This window comes from Pinus tabuliformis, chromosome 9 (genome assembly GCF_031772625.1).
Source record: "Pinus tabuliformis cultivar Carrire ecotype Pingquan chromosome 9, CPIR1, whole genome shotgun sequence".
Taxonomy (NCBI): domain Eukaryota; kingdom Viridiplantae; phylum Streptophyta; class Pinopsida; order Pinales; family Pinaceae; genus Pinus; species Pinus tabuliformis.
In genome coordinates this window covers 298888752-298897208 of record NC_142307.1, presented here as the reverse complement: position 1 = coordinate 298897208, position 8457 = coordinate 298888752, and positions in this window count along the sequence as shown.

The window sequence follows — 8457 nt, the reverse complement described above, 5'->3', positions numbered from 1 at the left end:
ACCTTGAAATGTAGAAGGTGCATTGGTAAGGCCAAAAGGCATGACCAAAAATTCATAATGACCCTCATGAGTTCTAAATGTTGTTTTTGTAGAAATTTCACACTGTAGATCACCTGATAATGCAATAAACTAAAGCAAAATACTTGATCTACTTCTACAAACAAAATTGCAGAAGCTTAATCGATTTTGAGCAAGATAAAATAGAACACATATAACAGATGAAGAAGAAATCAATCACACATGAAACGCAGAAGAATACTCTGGGGAAAGCGTCAGCTAAAAACCCCAATATCTGTATTATCATACTAGTGGAAATATCTCAGGATTACACAAAGCTTTAGCTCACAAGATATCCAACTCTCTTTACAATCCCTCACTACTGCTCAAAGACAGAATAGACAACACATATGCCTTTCCCTCTGCCCTCCAAGCCTCCTATTTCCTTGCACAGTTTCTCCTAGGTCCTCCAGTTGTCACCTGTGTAAAACTCACCTCACACACTGCTCTGACCTCTGTAGAAACTGGGCAATCCTGAAGGAATGAATTCCCTCTGCATGCAAGAGATTTTCTTATAGGAAAATCCTAGCAACTGATAGTACGCTATCCCTTCCTCTAATCTCAACTGGGTCTTTGTCTGAACTGACATGCATGAGTTATTTATGAGAGAATATTCAGTTATTTGAAGTACAATAGTTGCATGCATGCATGCATTAACTAACTAAACTCGCAATCAGTTCCACAAACTGTTGGAATTATTCTAACTGGACTTAACTTAGTTAACTGAGCTAACTAATTACAACTCAAATACAACTCATCCTTATCTCCTTAATTAAGGGATAACTTCCTCAATCAAAGGGATAATTGTTGCATGACTTCACAAAGACTTCATGTTTGATTTTCTCCAACAAAGTAACTCAAGATGAATTAATTAATTATTTTTAAAATTGCTGCTGAGACTAAATTCGAATTTTACTTCTCAATTTTAATTCAGAGACTAATTAAAATTGGAATATATCCTGAAATGTTATCTATAGCAATGCTATTTTTAGCATTCCTTGTTGCTACTTTCAACACAGGTACCTAAAATGCTATCTATAGCAATGCTATTTATAACATTTCCATTTTTAGCATTTCTTGTTGCCATTTTCAACAGTTTTCATAATGTCTTCAGTCTTCATTTTGATGTGATGATATCCTGAACAAAGATCCAACTTGGTGAAGTAAATTGATCCATGCAATTCATCCAATAATTCATCAATGACAGGAATGGGAAATTTATCTTTAATAGTGAGCTTGTTGAGCTCCCTATAATCCAGACACATGTGCCATGATCCATCCTTCTTGTGCACCAATAATACTGGAGGAGAGAAAGAACTTTGACTAGGTTGAATTATACCAGCGTCTAGAATTTATGCAACCATACGTTCAATTTCACTCTTTTGGGCATAGGGATATCTGTACGCCCTGATGTTTGGAGGAACACTTTCTGGAATCAAATAAATAGCACGATCATGGTCACAAATAGATGGGAGGCATTTTGGAGTCTCAAATACCTTGGAATGATTGTCCAAGCATTTTTGGAGATCTGGAGAAATAGATGATTTCAATGTGGGAACCTCTAGCAACCATAATTGTGCAATTACGCCTCGTTGTTCCTCCTTTAGAAGCTTTGTCATACTGTCAGACTTGATTATCTTTCTCAGTTTCCCTGCAATACCCCTTAATTCAACTTCCTTTCCTTCTGCACAAAATTTCATGAAAAGTTCTTGAAAATTAAAAGCTATTGTACCCAAGGATTGTAGCCATTAGACTCCTAGTACAACATCAGCACCACCCATTGGAATGGAAAGCATTGGGCTATTCAATACATATTCTCCCATGGATAACTTGATATTATGGCACTTTCCAGAGCAATTTATGGTTCCTCCACTTGCAACTATCACTTGACACTCTGGTGCTAGATATAGGAAGCAATTCAATTCCTTGGCTATCTTACAATGAATAAAATTATGGGTACTTCCCGAATCAATCAACATTATTACCTTTTTCTTCTTCATGTGTCCTTCTATCTTGATAGTTATAGGAGTGGTAATTCTAGCCAATGCATTATAGGATATGATTAGATTCATTTCTTCTTTATCTAGGGTTTGTTCCTGGAGTATATCCTCTTCTTTTGACATTTCTTGTTCCTTTTCTTCCTCCTCTTCACAATCTATGTAGAACAATTTCTTCTCAACACACTTATGACCTTTAGTGTATTTGCTATCACAATTGTAACAAAGCCGTTTTGCTCTTTTTTCTTCCAATTGTTGTGGTGTCAACCTTGTAGGTTGTGGAAGGCTAGGGGTAACAACACTTCCATTTTTATAGTTGTGAGTGGTAGGCTTTCTGGTTGCCATAATTTTGCTTTCCATTTTTCTTGCTAACCTGAATGCCTTCTCCAATGAATCAGGTTCCCAAAGGCAAACCTCATGTTGGATATTATCCTTTAAAGTCCCTATGAACACATCAACCCTATGTTCCTTTGGAATATCTCTTACCCTTATGTTCAATTTTTGGAAGTCCTCAATGTGCTCCATCATTGAACCCTTTTGTTTGAGATTTATCAATTGGATAAAAAAGGTGTTGCTTCTTGTATCCTCATAATGTGCTATCATTTCTTCCGTAAAAATTGCCCAAGTGACAATTTGTTTATGATAGCAAATCCATCGATACCATACAAACTTATTTGGTTCCAAATATAAAGTTGCAATACGTACCTTTTGTGTGTTTTGCACATTATGGAGATTGAAAAATTGTTCCATCTGTAGTATCCATGCTTCGGGATCCTTGCCATAAAACTTCCTGATACCGATTTTTTGAACATAATGGGTCTTCAATCCAACATTAGAGTCTATGAAATCATGATTAACATTCTTTTGTTCTCATCATGAGTTTCCTTTACTGCCCTTTCACCATTAGTGACCATTTCTTGTAGCAACTTATTCAAATTTATCTCCAATTCTTCCATCTTAGCATTCATGCCATTCATATTAGCTTCCATGCCATCCATCTTAGCTTCCACACCATCCATCTTAACTTGCACACCATTCATATTAGCTTCCACGCCATTCATCTTGGCTTCAGTTACCTTTTGTGAGAGTGAAATTTGTTGTACTTGGTCTTGTAATTTTGATATATCATGTTGCATTTCGTCCTCTTCTTCACGAGTCATGCTAGAGCTTTCAAGTTGCTTACTAGGTGTTTCCATTTTATTTCTTTGGGGCATCAATTAAGGCTAATAATTCTTCACTATTCCCTTTGAATTACTTCAAACTAAATTTTCAAACCAATCTTATGCAAAATTAAAAAAAAACTACACACTTTTTTTTCCACTTTGTAAGAGCTCGATATTGAATCTGTTGTATCTCTATAACTGCGGATCTTGAATATCTGAAATCACCCCCCTTAGTAGCCCTTTGAGTCCTCTTTCTAACCCTGCAAGTCTAATCAAGATTGTATTCTCCAAGGAAGAGTTATGCCAAATCTCTCACGGTGACCTGATTATAGACTAGTTCAGTAGAGAAAACTTGTACGAAGTGCCACATGTCACTGCTTTGACCTTAGTACCTAAAAATAATATACAGAAAACTACAGGCCGTCCTATTTTTGAAACTTCTTACGAAATTTCAATCTGATGCTTAGAACAAAATTTATGACGATTTTCCCAGGTCACCTGTTTGGAATGTAATTCGAGAGTCTGCACAAACCTTAACTTCTTCAGATTATATCTCCGACAATATAGCAAGACAAGCTTTGAAATTCGGACCCGAAGTTCAGAACGATTTCAGATCAAATGGGGTTTTTTTTAGCTTCTGAAACGTTGTAGAAAAAACGTGTTGCCATTATGTCACAAGTTTGGTGCTATGACACAGGTATTTTCCTTGATGGCAAATCACTCAGATGATAGATCACAGTTCAGGCTCTCAAAATGAAGGAAAAGAGATATACGCAGGTTCCCCTTGACCAAGCTGCATATACACGTGGGTTAGAAGTCGAGAAGGTGCGTATGCGTATACACGCACTTTCATGTAAGGAAAAGCGCGTACTATTGGAAAACTTGGTTTTGGTCCGTGGTATTTGGTCCCTAGTATTTTGACCCATGGTATTGATCCAAGGTATCTTGACCGAAGTGTCGACTCCAGGTATTTGGTCCAAGGTATTGCTTCTAAGTGGTTTTGGACCATGGTATTGAGTAAGGCCTAAGACTATAAAAGGAGGAGGAGATCATCACGAAAATGCACTCAAGCATTGAATATCTAATGAAGAGCAAGATCTAGAATACTGGTGATTGTGTTATGGTGCATAGCTGGATCTAAATCAAGGAGGAACCTGAGTGCTAGAAGAAGGATAAGTTCTATTGATGGGTCAAGATCTTAAGGCTTGATGAGAAGTATCTTTGTGTGATTTTGATCTTTTATATTTGGCGCATGTCTTGATCTGTAAATCTGATAATCTGGGTATAACTGATGTCTGAATAGTTGAAAAGGGTAAATTATCTTTTACAGATCTGTATGCAGGTTTAGTATAGAAAAGGCGCGTATACACGCTGGTGCGGTAATTCAAAACAACGTATACACAGGTTTGCCTTCATATAGAAGCGTATGCACGCAGGTTCTACATATTGAAGTAGCGTACGTCTCATAAAATATGTTTTAGCTACTTCTGTTTACTGTTGCAGTGTTCTGGGTTCTGGTTGGGTTCTAGTACTGTTACTGTATTTTGGTTACAACATTCAGAGAAGTGATTGTTTGATTCAGTTTTGGTTAGTACAAAGGAGATTGATTGATGCAGATATATTTTGATGTTTGATTGATGCTATTATGGATCCAGTCTGAAAATTTATGAAACGTGGTCCTTGGAAGAAAAGAGAAGGTTGTCGCCTTCTGTAGGTCAGCACCTACGTACTAGTACATCGGCTAGTACAAGAGTTAAGGGGGTTGTAGCTCCCTTCCAGGAGAAGCTGGATAATGAGAGAAGGTTGTAGCCTTCTACAGGTAGAAGCCTGCGTATTGGTATAAGACTGCACCAGTACAGAAATATTGTAGAAAGAAGTTTCTTATTAAAAGAAGATAGAGACGAATTGTAGCAGGTGGTTTTCACCCACATTGGGTTTCCACCTTATATCTTGTGTTCATGTGTGTGATTGCTTGTACTGTTTACTACACTTGATTACTGTTTTATGGTTTTGATACACAGATTAAGATCAACTAACTAAATTATAAGTCTGTAACATATACACGTTTTCTTTAAACACAATTGCATATATACACAGGTTGAACTAACTGAAGTAACGTATATCAATTTTTTTATGGAAATAAAAATTTGTTAAATTTCTAATACTGATTCACCCCCCCCCCCCCCCTCTCAGTATTATTTCCAACAAAACGTTATAACGAAAATTCCACGATGACCTATTTGGAGCAGCGAAACCCTAGAATCCAAAACTCTGATACCAAATGTTATGAAACTAGCTCACAAATAGATAGAAAAGATAGATCAATGCCTTAGAAATAAGCCTCTTCTAGGGGGAAACCTCTTTTACATTAAAAAAATGAAAAATTCTTGGATGATACAAATGACACGACCTCCTTTCCATATATAGGAGTCTAAGGGATCATAATATAATCCGAGTCGACATAACAATAATAATGTAAGGGCACAATAATAACAATATGGGGACTACATGGGCACAACAATATAATAAGGGGGTTGTACTAATAACAATAAGGGGTTACACTGGTAGTATAGGGACCTAACAGGGATTGCGCATCATTAAGGGAATTTTGAGTTCTAAAATGGGCTTTCTAAGGAAATTATAAAATAATAGTGGAAATAAAAAAGTAAAATTAGATTACATCATCAAATTTTAGACGAGATTAAGATTTTTTTTTTTTCAATTCGTATTTTAAACTTATCTCCTTATCAATTTACTCAAATTTCGAGCGGAAACACTCGTTGGATGTAGAATTTGATTCATCATCCAAGGAGTACCCATGTTCTATACTTTCAATGGACTCTACTACATGAAAAATGAGAAATACATGAAAAACATGATTGCAATCACGTTTTTCATGTATTTCCCATTTTTCATGTAGTAGGGTTCATCAAAAGTATGCAACATGGGTACTCCTTAGATGAGGAATTTAAATTTTCATTCAACGAGTACTCCTGCTCTAAATTTGAGCCAAAAATTAGGGAGATAAGATGAAAATACGAGTTGAAAAAGTAGTTTTATTATTTTATTATTTTTTAATCTTTTTACTTTTTTACTCCAAAAATGGTGAATCATCTCCCATGGTTGACATCATCATTTTGAATCCTAGTGGTTCTTATAAAGTTTATTTTGGTTGTACATTTTTCTTAAGAGGCCCATTTTAGACCTCAAAACTCCCCTAATGTACACAGTCTGAGAGGCCAAGCACGAAGCTTGAGCCTTGAAGTTGTGCAATGCACAGTTGAACATGGAAATTGCTAACCAAGTAAAGGGAAGATTTGCCCGGGAAGAGGATGGGAAAGTCCCATATCTGAGTGATAGTTCAAGTAAGAGTGTAAATTTGAAAAAGGAAAGATAAATTAGTGAAAATCAAGTGTAGAATACCAACATGCAAAAGGGAAAACAAACATGCACGGGGAGTCGCCAAAATGAAAACCACTAATGGGTAAAAATCATGAAATTGATGCGACACTTGTAAAAAGTGAACAACAGACTGAACCAACACTTATACAAGCTAATATAAGTTAAAATTCCAACAATTATGAGAAGAAACAAGAAAAACAACATTCCTAGAAGCGAAACGACAAAAAGTGATAGAAAAAGCAAAAAAATACAACAAAAGTAAAACTCAGTCGAAAAAGCACCACAAACTCCACTGAAGGTTCCTTGATCTACTTGGGAAGGCTAGAGCTCTAATATTGAATGTGAAAATGAGCTCTAGGGGTCTATATTATATAGATCTAGGCGGGTTAGGGCTTATGACGCACATAACTAAAATCAAGGGAAAAGTGACACTTGGTGGAAAGTAAAAAATAACAACTTGTGCCACTCTTTGGGAAACTAATTATCCACTCCCTATTTTTTAGGGATTTCTTTTTTCTTTTTTGGGAAACTAGTCATTCACATTGCCAAGAAAAATTACACAATTCCCAACCACAAGGGACTAGCCAACTCCTTGGCTTAGTGAATTGCACAGTTTTTTAGTGTAGGGGAAGCTTTTGTGCAATTTGTGTGCTCAAGGTTGGTCTGCCTCTAGGAATTGCGCAGATTTTGAGCTTAAGGTTGGCTAGCCTCTCTAGATTGTGTAATTTAGATCCTCAAGGTTGTCCTACCTTCCAAGATTGAGAAATTTCTGAAGGGAAGACTGACAAAGCTCCAAAGTCAAGGCAAGAGATAGCTTGTGATTGAAAAGGTTCAAATCGGGATCAGGATAAGAAATCACAAGCCCTGCATGGAATGATAAGTCTTTAACATAGCATGAATACTTGACAAAAATGAATGATAAGCTCCCGTGGATAGAATGGAGGCTCCAAAATCTACGCATCAGAAAATTTTTGGAGGGTGGTTATAGCAGCTACAACAAGAACATAGAAAATGGTTCAGTACCATAAGGTTTCAATTTCATTAAAACAAGACGAAAATGGTCGAGGTGGGTTTGCATGTTTTGATGGACTCTCATGAATCACTTCAATAACAACTATATCTCCAACTCGAGGACTGATTTAATCCCCTTCAACCCAAGTATGGTCTAAGTCCTCAGTTTCCATAGCTATCCTACGTCTCCTAGGAGGTGGACCTTCCTCTTCAGGAGAAAGGTTGGTTAGCCATGGTGAATATATTTAATTAATTAAGATACCCCTATGGAAAAATAAACTCAGATGAGTCAATAGACATTAACAAATATAAGGATTCAAGCACACACAAACTAAGAGAGAGAAAGGGAACTTCTTGTTGTTGGAACTTAGTTTATCTGGGAACAAGTCGGAAGTAAAGATGTGGTTCTTTTAGAGCTAGAAAATTTCTTAATGGTTATTTTAGAGCTGCCATAAGTGCCCTTATTATCCATGAGATACCTCCTTGGAGATTCGAGTGAGTTTTACCAACATCTACCTAGGGTATAGCAAGGACACTAACTCGTTGTAACCCACATAATAAACCTAGGATTATGGCCACTAAGGCTACCACGTATAGCAACCCAACTTGGAGAAACAATTGTTAGTCGAGTCTACATACAAGAGTATGGAAACTAAGCTCGAAACCTCTTTTGAGTTTTCTCAAAGTGATTCATATGCCTCTCAAGTACCTCTCCAAGTAATACATGAAGACCAATACCAACAAAGACCAAATAAAGTGGGGTAGATCACTTCACTAGCCTCGATGTGACCTCGTGATTAACCCTTGTGCGAGAAGGGATTCCTAGG